Source organism: Camelus bactrianus, chromosome 8, assembly GCF_048773025.1.
Source record: "Camelus bactrianus isolate YW-2024 breed Bactrian camel chromosome 8, ASM4877302v1, whole genome shotgun sequence".
In the NCBI taxonomy this organism is placed as follows: Eukaryota; Metazoa; Chordata; class Mammalia; order Artiodactyla; family Camelidae; genus Camelus; species Camelus bactrianus.
In genome coordinates, this window is record NC_133546.1 from 50,021,174 (window position 1) to 50,036,583 (window position 15,410).

The following is a 15,410-nucleotide window of genomic DNA, read 5'->3' on the forward strand; positions in this document are numbered from 1 at the left end:
GATTTCACTTTTGCTTAAACTACTTGCTGATGTCAGTCGTAGGTCAGAATGCAAATACTCAGCATTGTTCTTCTCCCACAGACCCACTCCCATTCTGTCTGATTTTAGAGGAAAATGATAATGAACTGAAGGAACTATGGATAAATTGTGGTCTGAAATATACATGTAAATCAAAACCTTTTTCCCCTATGTTCTAATAAGATGACTTAAAAATCATATCATCTCTGTCTGCTCTTTGGAAACCTATCTTTCATTAATTAATATTACAGGCAATGTTATCCCCATTGTCTTCATGTACATGAGGGAATCAGATTGCCATTTGCTTTCATTCTATTTAAACATCTATAAGGAACAAGAGTAAAATGATAAATACGCTAAACTTCTTGTTTGAATTGCTATTCAGCACAATGCCTAAGTTTCATTATTTGAAGAGTATTCCTTCGACAGTAAAATAATTATTACTTAAAAAGAAATAGAGAAAGTGTGGGAATAATACATCGTATTCAGCTTTTCTCTGTTCTGGTTTCTAAGAGCTGCATTTCTTGTTCCTTCTGGGCATGAAAAGAAGATAAGCCACCCTGACTTTCTCCTTCTGCTCCTTTTTCTCTTCTGGCCATGTCTGTTCCTGAAGGGAATAGAAGGTGTCAGGTAGCTTAGGAAGCAGCTTAAGTGTTATCTGGGCTGGTTTTTCCATTCCCTGCCTGCTCAATAAGGACGGATGGTGTAACTGTCACCCTCCTCAGTACTGTTAGGACCCCCTTGGACAAAGGAGAAAGGGGGAATAGAGAGCATTTTATAAAAACTTTCTATGTTTAGATAATTTTTTAATTTTATTTTTTATTGAAGTGTAGTTGATTTACAATGTTAGTTTCAGGTATACAGCAAAGCGATTCAGTTATCCACATACGTACATATATACATATATTTTTTTTCAGATTCTTTTTCGTTATAGCTTATTATAAGAAATTGAATATACTTCCCTGTATTATACAGTAGGCCCTTGCTGTTTATCTGTTTTACATGTAGTCGTGTATATAGTAGTATACACTACTGCTATAGTGTGTATCTGCTAATAGATAATTTTAAATTCACAGAAGAGTTGCAAAAAGTAGTATATAGAGTTTCTTTATATGTTTCAACTGCTTTGCCTTATGCTAACAACTTACCTAACCACAGAATATTTATCAAACTATAGAAAAATGTATCAAAGAAATCAACATTGATGCAATGCTATTAACTAAAATACATGGTTTGTGTGGATTTCATCCTTTTTTTTTTTTTTTACTCTTGTCCATTTTATTGTTTCAGGATCCTATCCAGGACCTTACCTTGCATTTAGTTGTCATGTCTCCTTAGTCTTGTCAGATGTATAAGAGTATCTCAAACTTTTTTCTTCAAAAACTTTACACTTTTGAAAAGTACTGGTTAGAATGTCGCTCAGTTTGGTTTGTCTGAGGTTTTCTCTTGATTAGATGGAGGTTATGCATTATCTAGAAACATATCTCAGAGATCAGATGCCTTTCTTAGGGCATCATAGCAGAGATGTGTGATATCCATATATCTTATTACTGATAATATTAGCCTTGCATTTGACCACTTGGCAAAAGTGTTGTTTTCTTGGATTTTGTGAAGTTGCTTTTTTTCTGCCTTTTTAATTACTAAATATTTTGTAGGAGATACCTTGAGACTATACAAGTATCTTATTTCTGCTTAAACTTTTGTCCACTAATTTCTGTATCCATGACTCCTACTTTTCCATTTGCTACTTTCCTTCTGTCACTAATATTTGAAACTCTTCTATAGGAGATATTTGTCTATTCTCCTCCCTTTATTATTTATTTTGTTACTTATTATATTATATGGACTTATGAATTTTGTTTTTTTGGGGGGGTTTGCTAATCAGCAGAATTTTAAGGATTAAAAAGTTTCTAAGTTAATTGATACAGTTTATATCATTTTTGAGTGATGACTATTTTATACAATCATTTTGAATTTACTGAAAGCTTTAATTAAAATATGGACATGATTCATATCTGTGAGGAGTTCATAATTAGGCTGTGCAAAGCAGTGAGGAAATAAATAACAGTACAGAGCAGAGAAGAAAAAATCCAGAGGGATGACCAAAATCATAGATACTGGAACTGCCAAAGGGCCTAGATTTACTCTAAGCCTGAATCTATACACTTGACATTCAGAGTAAAACCAAATCTCACTTTAATGAGACCATTTTATCATCAGCGTCTGCCTTCCTCATTCAAGTACCTAGCTGGTAAGAGCAGTATATTAATGATCTACTTTCAAAGCAAACTTTGAAATAGGAAGTACCAAAAATATTACCTTATTCATGCATCATTACATTTATTTAGCAGAATATTTTTTAATCCATGTCTATGATTTCTACTGTGAATTTATTTCTAAATAGTGCCTTAAATAGTGTCCACTGGAGACAAGAAACACATAATACATCCAAGAATAACAGCAATGACAAAGGAACAGAATAAGATAAGGAGGCCTAATCTGTGGAATCTCAGGTTTTAGAGCAGAATTTAGAGATTGTTTAAATCAACTCCCTTCATTTTTAAGATAAGGAAAGCCCAAATAGGTTAAATGCACATATAGAACCAGGAATAGACACAGATATTCCAATGACAGTGGAAGCCAAAACCACAGAAGAGCCAGTCTGTACAGTCTTACAGCTAAAGAAAACACACACACATGCACACGCACACACACATACAAACACACACACTCACACACACAAACATACGCAAAAGAGCCCCGCTTTCAGGTGTTCTTTCTTCTCGTTGTTCTTTGATGTACAAAAACACCACATTTCATTGATTCAGTAAATATGTATTGAGAACAAACCATACACCAGGCTTTTTGTTAAGCATTAGCAAATGCAGTGTCTGCTGAAGCATTTGTGTTCTAAACAAATAAACCTGCATGACTATGCTTTGAAATAAAGGTTATGTTAAATCAGGTTTTACCTATACCATGAAGCTCTGACTCCTAATTATAATTCTAAAGGCAGAGATATTCTCTGAAATAATATTTTCAGAAAAATGCAATGGATGACATAAATAAAGAGCACGTCAAGCTAAAATTTCCTGTAGGAAAGATCAGATTAAGTTACAATTGCCACAGGAGGGGAATCAGAGACGCTGATAGAGGGGCATTAGTCTCAGGAGGATCAGGCCGTCATTTCAAGAGGAAGGCAGAGAATCCGCCTACTAGCCCGACGAATACCAATGGCCAACAATGTTCGCTCTGAGGTGTGTGGAAGGATTGCTGTAGGAAGGCGATTTTTCACAACAGCAATTTTTTCAGGTCATGGCTTGGGAAGTTTATCAGATTTAATTAGAGGGGTACCAGAAGATGGCAGTAATCATAAGAAAGGATCTAGAAAGTAGGGAAGTATGTGAGAAACTCACAGTTTGGGATTAAAATCTGCCACAAAGCCAGGTTCCAAATAACACAGAAAACAATTCCTAGGACATGGTAGGCACCTCATAAACTTGTTGAATTAGTGAATATTTAATGATATCATCATTCACCATTGTAAGTAACATGTTACACTCAGTCTTTCTTTGAATACATGTTGCATTGGTACCTATAGTCCTCAAAGTATTCTGATAGGTTCTGTTGGTGATACAAAGTAAAGTGGATACAGTCCTGACCTCAGAGATTACAGGGATAGCTAGAAAAGGAAGAAACTGGATGCATGGGTTCAGCCAGGGACCCATGACAAGCATATTCGTATCAAATTTATAAGGAAGCTCAATTAATGCAAATAATTGACAGATATAAAATTCAAAGGAAGAAGTCACTTGGGGTCAGAAGAAAAAGTGAAATCTACAACTTGATTATGAGCAAGAACTGAGATGGAATGAACAGGTGTGCATTGTGGTGTCTCAGAAAAACAGTACAGAGCTATGGTTGGGCCAGAGTATAAGGTATAGAAACCATGAGTAGAGTAAACAGGAAAGGGGTTACCAGTTACAATAGGGTCAGATCCTGAACAGCTTTGTAAATTATTCTTAATTTTTACTTTTCTTTGATGGTATAAAGAACCTGAAGGGCTGTGAGCAGTAGAGTCAGAATCAAAGTGGCTTTGTAAGTGGGCAGTCATCTGTGGGAAAGCTAGAAAAGGAAGAAAGTGGATGCATATGAATAAAGTTCATGGCTTTAGTACAAAGGCCCTTATTAAACTTTTTTAAAAATTATTATTTCCCATGAATTTCAATGTAGGAGGATGTAATTTCCTAAAAAATAATATCCTGGTTCATATAATTGGATAGTTTATATTGGATAGCAAACTCTCAAAAGTCAAATATTAAGTGTTTCAGAAAAGTCAGAAGAAGTAATAAAAATCAATGTAATGTTAGTTATCCTACTTTACATTATAGCAAACTCATAACTACTATCGACTAAATGCTTTGAAAGTTCTTTAAGGAAGATTATAATAGAGTTTTTAATGGAAAAAAAAAGAAGGTCAGCTTCACAGCAAGAGAGGTTTCCATCAAATGATAGGAGAAATTTACAGTTCACTGCCTTTTCTATAGTGCATCTTTTCCTTCTGTTTCTCTCTTAGGTTTGGGGCAGATAACAATGACAGGTGGAGGTGGCAAAGATCAAATTGCTCTGGAGGTGATGAACTAAATCATTATATATATAGAGGGGGGGGAGAATATAAAAAGCAGAATTCTCCAGGGAAAGGAATGTTAAAAAAATAAAAACTACTTGCAGCTGTCCTACAAAAACTAGATTTCTGTCCTCCTAATGTTGCAATCAATTCTTGATTATCCACACTAATTGGGGAAGTAGTGACACATTAATCTCAAATTCATTTGTATGTGATGACTGACTCAAGGACACTTGATAATATTCATGGCCTGTTGAGATTCTTCAAGGACCATGTTCTAATGATCTAATACCAGTATTCTAACACCAATTCTTAGGACTCTTATAGAGTGCCCTTGAGAAGACCATGAAAGGAGTGAATAAAACCAAAAAATGAGCATTCCATTTTACTTCATTAACTATCGGGGATAGGATGGGCATGACAACATCAACTGAAATGCAGTTTTCACAGGGCTGTCCTTGGAGAAGCTACCCAGGCCAAGCTGTGAGTTTAGTTCTGTAATGGAAACGTGTGCTTCCCTAAAACTAAAGAAAATAGAATAAAATCCAACCTACTGTAAAACGAGCCACGGCACAACTGTATCAATTTAAAATCAGACTTCAGAGACCAACACATGCTGCCATTCATCATGTTCAGATGAGTGAGACGTGCAGAAAGTAATCCAAAAGCAGCACTTTGAGCAGTTTCTCCCCCACCAGCCCCCTCATGTGTGCATGCGTATACTACTCACTGGTCAATTGGCTCTTCTGATGAACATTATATACCTTAATTTCAGAAAAAAAAGTATCAAGTGTGCCTCATAATTTCCATACAATTTGATGTTCACCAATCCCCTGAAACCTTCTCTAGTGAAACTGAAGTTTTTTTGTCTGGTGTATAAGGCCTTTAGTCCCAGACAATACTGCCCAGTAGTGAGTAAGGCATTGTGTTATTGAGAGCAAACTGTTATCTAAGTTTGCCTGTCTTCCAGGATGGATGTCTGGGAAATGAAAATCATCGTAGTATTACTCATAATTGTGAAAACAATCAATACCGATACCAAAAACCTAACGATTTTATTTAAACTTCCTACTTTAATACAAGCCTTTTGTTTAAAATAACTAGGGGAAATCATCAGTTGCTTTATAAGTGATAACTAAATAAGAAAATACAAGATTTTTTTTAAAGATGCTTAATTCAAGATTGTAAACTACATCTAAATGTTCCATTAGAATATGAAATTCTTAACACTGAACCCGTTTTAATAAAGCAATGCTTTGTCCACGACATAGTTCCCTTTAAAAGCCTAGCACTTCTCTTCTGAGTTTAGGTGCTTTATCGTTTTAGGTCTTATTTTGAACTATGTGTCACTTTGTGATACATGGGACAATTTTTGTTATTTCAGGAAGAGGGTCAGACAGCCTCAAAGCCTGTGGGGGAAGCCGAGGGGAATGATAAGTGTGGGTAGTTCACTTTTAAGGGAAAACTCTCCAGCGTGTGTCCCTGGTGTTGTAACCACTGACTTGCCCAGGGAGCGGCAGAGGGATGGAAAGCCGAGTTCACAAAGCAATTGAAGGATAAGCAGTTGGGAGGGTAGACACTGGGCTCGGAGAATGACAAGGGAGCTTCTTGCCGCTTGATGGGATTCTGACCCTTATCAGGTGCCATTAAAGCTATGGGACCTGAAGACCAGGAAGCTTGTCCTTCCAGAGGGGACACTGCTCTGTGTTCCTTTCCCACACACAGGGAAATCGGAACATTCGAAATAGAAACATTTGCCTGGGGATTTTGGAATCTTTTCTTCATCTTATTACCATCCTGTGACAACCCAGTTACATTATCTATTTGAATGTGAAGTGGAAAAATATGGACATTCTATTCATAGTAATGACAAAGGTCATTTAAAAATATGTAAAAAACCAGGTAACAGAGAAAATGTTGTTTTATAATAAATAAAATAATAAAAATATAGGTGGTATAGAGATATGGGAAACATTAAATTGTTTTAGCTGAAAGTACTGAATTTGAGGAAGTGACGAGGTGTTTTTCCAACTGAGGTTATTCTTCTGCTTCATCCATCACTCACATAATGCCTTCAACATCCTGCATGGTGGCTTCCTTCCATTACCTGTCTTTAGTGTACTTCTCAAGATTGTATCTTTGGCTCTTTTCTTATTCTCCTGTGCGTGGTGCCGAAATAAAACATGGCATAACAAAACAAAAAAGAAACAACAACAAAAGCATTGACTGTTTCTTCGAAGAATGTGAATCAGTTTCCCTTTGTGGGACCCACTATCCATGAAGCATTCATTACCTCTCACTCAGGTCAATGCCCGAGCCCTCCACAGTACCCAGACGGCCACTACTCTCCTCACTCCGGCCTTCAAGTCACTCCTTTGCACAAAATCACCTAATAGTACTGAACAAATTTCGGAGGATGTTGCACGCCTTGACATACTTGGACCTTATTGAACTTTCCACCTTTATTGCCAGTCCTCTCGACGTCCCCCAAACCTTCATTTCCAAGCACACCGAGCACTTGCTTCTCATACCATGCTGTGCATTCTCAGATCTTTGCTTCCAGTTCAGATGCACAATCCCCTCCCTCTACCTGGTGAACCTTTGCTTTTCTTTCATGACCCCTTCTTTCATGAATTCATCTATGACTTTCTAGGTCGTAATGTTAACTCTCTTCTCAGCATCCACACACAGTATTTAATTTTCCATTTCTATTTTCATCTGTATTAAATCTGCTTAGATTCCCTTTGCTTTCTGCAAAGCCTGCCATTTAAAAAATGTTTAAATGTGTGCTATTAAACTGACATTCACATTTCTTCACCTGATTTCATGCTGTTTTTACTTCCAACTTACCTTTTTTCCATCCTACTCTGTCATTTCTTTCAGTCTCAGGCTAATTCAGGAATTACTCACTCATGATTCTTCTCTTCCCTGATGTTTGAGGGAGGAGAGAGCCAGTACGCTGAGAATGAATGTGATCAAAACGTTCTGTGATCCGACAGAGCCGGGTTTGGATTTTGTGTCCACTGCTGCCTCGCTGTGTGGACTTAATACTGTTAACACTCTCAACCAGTAGTCATTATAATGCTGACAACCGAGAATTTTTAAAAGATAAATGCATTAGTGTATATTAAGTGCTCAGCCAGTAAGAAGCTGTGAAATATGTTACCTCCTTTCTTCTCTTATTTATGTCTTGGCACAAGTAAAGAAGTAGGTACACTTAATTGTAAACCATGTAGAGCAAGATTCCCATACTGGGCTTTAACTGCGGCATTAAGAGTATTCTTTTATGATTCTTACTTAACGGTGTGAATATCCCAAATGTCTTGCTTGTGAGAAACAAGGCAGTATGGTGAAAGAGACCTGAGTTCCCATCCCAGCTGTGTTACTCCCTTGTTGTATGACTCTGGGCAAGTTAATTAAAAACTATCTGAGTTTCAGCTTACTTAACTGTAAAAAGTCAGCGTAATAATGCTTAGCCCTCCAAAGATTGTTTGAGGATTCAATAAGATTGAGCTTGATTGACAGTTCTACCTATGCATGCATTGATGATGATTCTTGAAGGAAATAGTCTCATGGTTTGGTTGTTTCATAAAGTTGAATAGCATGGCATCCAGAATTGACATGAAATTTTATAGAATAATCAAACCAGTCCTAGTAGGAGTCTATAGAAAGCTCGTCTCTCTACAACGTGCTTCTCTTTGTCAGAGTAAAAAATTAAAAAATTAGCTGAGTAAAGATTTTACAATCGTACATACCTTCTTTTCTCTTTATTCTATTTTCATCCTTTCTGCTGTAGCTCCTGTGAATTTGATTCTGTATGTACATGTATTTCTTCCTATTCTCCTCTGCTATTCCCACGGTTCACAGCTCAGGCTGCACGTTAGAATCCACTGAAGAGCTGTAGGGAAAATATGAATGCCTCAGTTATACTCCAGATAAATTGAATGGGAATTTCCAAATTGTTTGTAAACTTTGTCATGAATCAGATTCAGCTGGAGAGCCTCACAAAACACACGTCTCTGGGACTCACCCCAGAGCTTCTGGTTTAGTCGTTCTAAGTGGGTCTCGGGTATTCACATTTCTAACAGATTCTCAGATCGTGCTGACCTGCTCCTCCACGGAGCGCTTTTGAGAACTACCGCACTGAAGAGTAAGACTCTGATATTTGCACTTTTATAAAAAGTTCTCACATGATTCTGATGCATAACAAGAGTTCAGTTCCTGTGTTACCCTTTGCTTGGCTTCAGAAGCTACTGTTTTTACCATTCATTCCTATGCCAACCATTTTCAACCCAAAACCTGCTCTCTTTGGTTGTCAAGGTCAGCACATCATCCATCCATTAATCCTGTCCCCCCACGTACCCACCTATCCATTTGACACTCAAAATTGAGTTAAATTTTTTATCATCAGGATTTCAGGGCCTCGTGAAGACAACTAGCAAATAAGCAAAAATTCCAGTATAATGTAGAGGCATTTAATTTGGGATGTAGAGTTGGAGGAAAAGGCTCATTCTGACTTCATAGAGCACATGGTGTTGATGTCAAGTCTTGAATTACAAGTACAGATTCAACAAGAAAGCCAAGTAAGGAAGAAAATTCCTGAAACACATTTTTGGTTTTGTTGTTAATGTTTATTTTCTTATAAGATGGGTACAAAGCATAATGATTTTATTTCTTAGAAGATGTATTTTATTATAAGAGGTGTTTATCACTTTGTGATCTAGGCTGATTGTGAGATACTTGGGTGGGGAGTGGGTGAGAAGAGGACAAATAAATTTGGTCAAGCTCCACTGAAATTCAGTACAAGTTTTCAAGTCAATGTCAGCACAAATCCACATTCTATAACTCAGAATAATCCTTACTTAGCAAAAAGAGTAATAGGACAGAGGTGCAATGATTTTCATCTAAAAATTTATAACAGCTTTTTATCGTTGAGCCCCTCCAGTGCCCCCATTGCCCTCAACATCTGGAGTCACTTCTGCCTGGTCAGTACTATCTAAGAAAGGCCATAAATCAGACCCTGTTCTCTGACTCCATTGGTGCCACTGAAGGTATAATTAGCACCTGCACCACACGTTCAGATTCCAACTTTGCTGCATGTTTATGCATCACTCCAGGTAAAACACAAACTACTTCTGCTGCTGCTCGGACCACCTGCCACCTGACCCATCGTCATTTCTCATTTGTCTGAACCTAGCCTTCAGAAGCAGTGTAAGGTGTGACAGGCAACCTAACAGCTTTTTGGAAAGGCTCAGTTCATGCTCCTGTTCATTTGAATGCTAAGCACCAATTAGGTGGCTTCTTTGTACTGGTGCCCACCTATCTGCTAAATTGTTGCTGCCAGTTCCCATATTCTTGCTATAAGCGATTGCTGGTGTTGCCATGTCTTCATTTAAATATCTGAGGTGAGTACACAGTTCAGATACACTTGTGACAAACATTAAAAAATGCTTAACTTGTTCCCTTGACTCCAGCACGGAAGTAAATAATATCTGCGTTGCTCCTGTCTGACACCTGCAGTGAACATTCACATCTTTCACCTGCTTCGGTTTCTAATTCTGTTTCCCAGAAACATTTAACTTGTCTGTGTGTACCGAGCTGTTTTCATTAATAATCTCAATTAATTTACCACATATGAAAATACTAATATACACATTTTTGTAATAAATGCAACTCAAAAGCCAAAGAGTATTTTCAGTATATCTATTCAATACTAAATGGAACACCTACAGAATCAAAGACTGACAGAGTTTTAGAAAGATCTTGGAGGTAATCTAGTCTTAATTTACATGCACATGAAGAAATCGAGACCCAATAAGGTTATATAACACAGACTCTTAATGGAAGAACTAAAATACCAGATTTTCTGGCTTCATATTCAGGAATCTTTTGATTAAATTTAATTTTCAAATTGTTTCTTAATAACTGCCTAACAATGGCAAAGTTAATATATGGAGCTAAAACAAAATTATATATTATTAAAATCAAACGTCCACACTTAAAAAATGTTGGATGCTGTATTGTGCAAAGTCAAAAGTTTATACTTTAACTCTTGTTCGTCTATGCTCATTTGTTAAAGATGCTCTTATAGGGCCATTGTAATTTATTCATTCTGCTTTAGAGATGCCATTTCTCCACTTTTTATTTGACAACAGTATTCACTTGTCTCTCTGGAGCACCACAGACAGCTGCAGAAGAGAGATCCAACCACATATTGGCAGGAGCCCACAGGCATATAAGGCTGTTTGGGGTACAGTTGCAGTTTAATTTAGGTTGATGAGGAAACACACCAGAGTTTGCTTGTCAGGAACTTGGCCACATCTTTTGTTGAATATTTATGTGCTTCTAAATTTCTACAATTCTTAAGAAATACAATTTCATGTCTATTTAACATTCTGTATGTTAAAGAGCTGGGAGTTTTCTCAAGGCCTCTTATATAGTTTGGAGTCTAAGATTATCTAGTCCAAGTAGAAATTTCACAGATGAGAAAACGGATCCTGAGAGGTTAAGGGAGACTGAGAAATCACTCAGCTAGTTCATTACAAAACTAAATTTTAGGATTCCCAGTTAATTCTGATTACCACTGGACAATGGCTTTTTAGCAGGCATTATTAAGCAAACATAATGTTTGGAAATGATGTTTTTCTTAATGCAATTTTTAGATAAAATACCACAAAATTCATGACTTCTACTTTTCTGTAACCCATTCACCTCCTCCAAATTACCACAATGCTCTCAAACTGTGATGACCTAAAGTCATTCAACAATTATTTTCTGCTTAATTTTTTTAAGCTGTAGTGTCATCCTCTATATTTTTCTTGGAGTCTTAAAGTTAGGATCTGAGAGTTCAGTCTGCACTGTCTTCCTGGCACTTGATTAACCTTTTGCATCATCCCACTGTGTGAATCAGCCAACCTCTCCTTGAACACTTTTAGTAGCAGGAAACTCTGTGAGGCACACTTTCTTTTAGTAGGCAACTCTAATAGATTTAGGGGCTATTTTACTTAACTAGTATTTAATTTAGGTTTACTATGAGCAAGATGGTATGCTAAGCACTAAGACAATTAAAAAGGGAATAAATCATAATTGGTGACAGCAGTGGTTCATAGTCGAGCAGAGGACAAAAATAACACTTACATCCACATAAGCATAATGCAAATTAAAACTGATGAGTTCTGTAAAGGGTTTGGGTGAAGTAACAAGAGCTAGCATTTCCCAAGTCACTTCTCTGTGCCAGACACTGTCCGTGTACGAGTGATGTGCTAAGTGCTCAGGGAGGTGGAGACAGTCATCCTCCAAATCTTACTCATGAGGATGTCAAAGCTCGGAGTGTCAAATGCTATCTCAAAGCCACACAGCAAGTTCTTGCTGGATCCGGAGTCTAAACTGAAGTCTGTTTCTAACCAACATAACTGCACTGTGATATTTTGCCGAGATTAAAGCAAAATGATGATTAGTAGAATTAAAGGTGAGATTTTAAAAATTCATAATGAGAGAATAAAATGGACAAAATCTGACAGAAAGAAATCTTAGATCATAAACAATTAAAGTGTTTCAGTTTGAAGAAGGATGACTGTGAGTGGGTGGGGAGGAAACATGGGCTGCTGTCAGATCTCTGCTGCACTGAGAACGCTGAACAACCACCCATGGTGTGTGTTGGCTATTGAGGAACTATTGAAATTTTTTAGCATAAAAATGACTTAATCAGAGTGACATTTAGGGATATTAATTTGGGAGGGTTTTGAGAAAATGTTGGATGAAGCCAGAGATGGAGAGGTACATAGGTTCAATGCTGGCAGGGACAATGAAAGTGATTTTCTTTTTACCACGAGCCAGTGTATTTCTCCCTACATTTAAAAAAATTTTTTGATCATATTTCTGCCTTCTGGGGTGACAGAAGAGATGTGCTCTAATTTTTTTTACAACCTAATATAAGGCTATAAGAAAAAAAATGTATACTTTAATGTATTTGTTGCAAAACAGCAAAATAGTCTTATGCCCTACTTGCTAAATATTCTGTTCTGGAAACTTGTCATAAAAATGAATGTACTTACAGGTCCCTTTAAAATATACCAGTACTATTTACACCAATAGCACCTAGACAGCAACTATATAACAGATTTATTAATATTTGCAGAATTTATACAAATGTATGAGAAAATTTTCCTGAATGTATAATGCACAGTAATACATGTTTGCATTTGATTAAGTGATTTATGAGAAATGCATATGGAGTGTTTATGATCTGACAGTAGGGGTACAAAAAATTTATGAGGTCCAGTATATTGAAGTATATGGGAATTGTTTATACCAATTATTAAAGAACTTATAACATTAAATGTAAACATTTATTCTCAACCTGTATTCTGAAACTGCTTGTCTTAAGTAACAAAATAGCAACAAAAACTGCATTTTGACTTTGACCAAATTCCACATGAAAAATGGATGCTAAGACAATCTTTTTGTTAAACCATTGATCCATTTTAAATATATTCAGGATTAATGTCAAAATTCCTAAGAATGTGCACACTATATAAACCATCAATTTGTACTTATTCTAAGGATACACTAAGGCTATATGCCAAGATGTGGGTACCAGAATGCCTATTATATCCTCGCTTATATTAAAGAAAATTTGAGAATCCATTGACTAAGTAATGTCCTGACAATTTAGAAATATATTGTTAAGAGCATGGAGTTTGAAACCAGAGCTTGAGTCCATTTACTAGCTATTTGAACTTGAACAAGTTACTTAAACTTGGTGTACTTAAACTTTGGTGACTTGGTCTCCTCATCTAAAAATAAAGAGCAATAATACTACCTACTTTATTGGTTGTTCTGAGAGTTAACTGAGTGTTACAAAATATTGATACTATTTTTATTATCTCACCTGCCCACCATTTCTTGGCTCTTTAAAACTCTAATCAGAGGAAGGATAGGAAAAAGGATAGTCTCAATTGTACAATAGCACGTTATTTTGACCTCTCTGACCTTTGCTCCAACCTATAGCATAATAATTGTGGATGCTATGCTTTGAAGAAGTGACTTGCTCCCAGGTCATCTCTCTCAGCCCTTCTTCATCACTCTTCTATGTCTTGTTGTGGTGCATTTTGTGATTTACCATTTCCAGGTGGTTATTTAGAGATACCTGTGGTGATGGCAGTGGTGGTGTGAGGACAAAGCCCTCTGCATCACTCAAAATGCCATATGCACACTATAAGAACTTCATCCATTTCTATATTCATTTCTCCTATTCATTTTTTGAGCCAAAGACCATACTTAAGGGAGAAGTGGATCAACTTCTTATCGTCTTTCAGGAAACAGGATGGCACTTCTTCTTCATCATTCTTTGATTATCTTACTGAGGTTTTTAGTTGTCTGTTGATTTTTGAAATCCAGATTCATCATACTTGTCATTAGCAGAAATGTTTGATAAATGTTATTAAAAGGGTGACCTTCATATTTAATTTGGTCGGCATTTTTAGTTTTTAAATTTTTTCATGTCTTTATAACATTTTAATGAGAATTTGGAAGAAGCAGTAGCAAGTGTTACTAGTTAGATACTACTGTAACTAAGGTTACTTATAAGGATAGTTCTTTATGCAAGGATTAGGGCCATGTTCTTTACTTCCCCTCTCTCTCTTGAAAAGCAAGAGTAATAGAAGGAAGGAAGTGCTAATGATTTATAGTGCAAAACATTTAACACACCCTAGGAAGATAGCAGGTCTGATGCTTATTAACTTTCCAGCCAAGAGGCCATTAGTATACCCCATATGAATTCTGTAGTGGACTAGATGAAATCTAGATATATAGTTAGATAGATAGATAGATAGATAGATAGATAGATAGATAGATGAAACTCAATTGGTGAAATTAGAGACTAAATAAAAGAGGTAGCTGAGCAGGTAGAAGAGAAGACTCCTGTGTTTTTAATTGAGCTATTGGGTCTTTTTTGCCATTCAATGGAATAACAAATCATAAAGCAGGAACAAAGGTTTGAGGATTGATAATAAGTCAAATTTTGGAAATACTGAATTTGATATGCTAATAGGACATCTGAGGGCATTGGCAGTAAGCTATTGGAAAGGAGAGAAGTATGGCCATTTTAAATCACAAATAAATACTTAATACAATATGCAGTGCAAGACATAACCAAGACCTGTGATACGACAATGAATAAGACAAAACCCACCCTCCCTCTTCCGCTGGAGACTTACAGTTCAGCAGCATAAGTCAAGACAAACTCTGCAGACTGTCATTGATTAAAAAAAAAACTTAGGTTTTGTTAATTTTTTTTGTTCTGTATTGTTCACTTGTTTATTGCTTAACCAGTGCAAAATATACAGAGGTTATAAAAGAATATGTGAGAGAAAGTGACCATCAATGCCTTCCTATTCCTCACAAACATGAGCCCAAAGTTCAAAGTATGTGGACTAAGGGGTAAGAAACCCTCTAGGCAGAGCAGCACCAGACTGAAGACTGTCTCTTACACCACTTTAGACCAAAAGTACGGCAGTAACACTCAAGGGTCTATCTAAGGAAACTTCTGTGGTACCACAATTACACTTTTGCATTCCATTTCTTAGCGTGGCACTGTTTATACTTGAGGTTTCAGCAGACTGGCCTGGGTGATCCAATCACAGATAAGCATTAGGCAGTAGGCATCCCAGTAGGTTATATGCTTCAAATAAACAGAATAGTACAGAGGACAAGAGTATAATCCATGGGTCCTTAACCCAATCCCAGTTGGTTACGATGACTTACT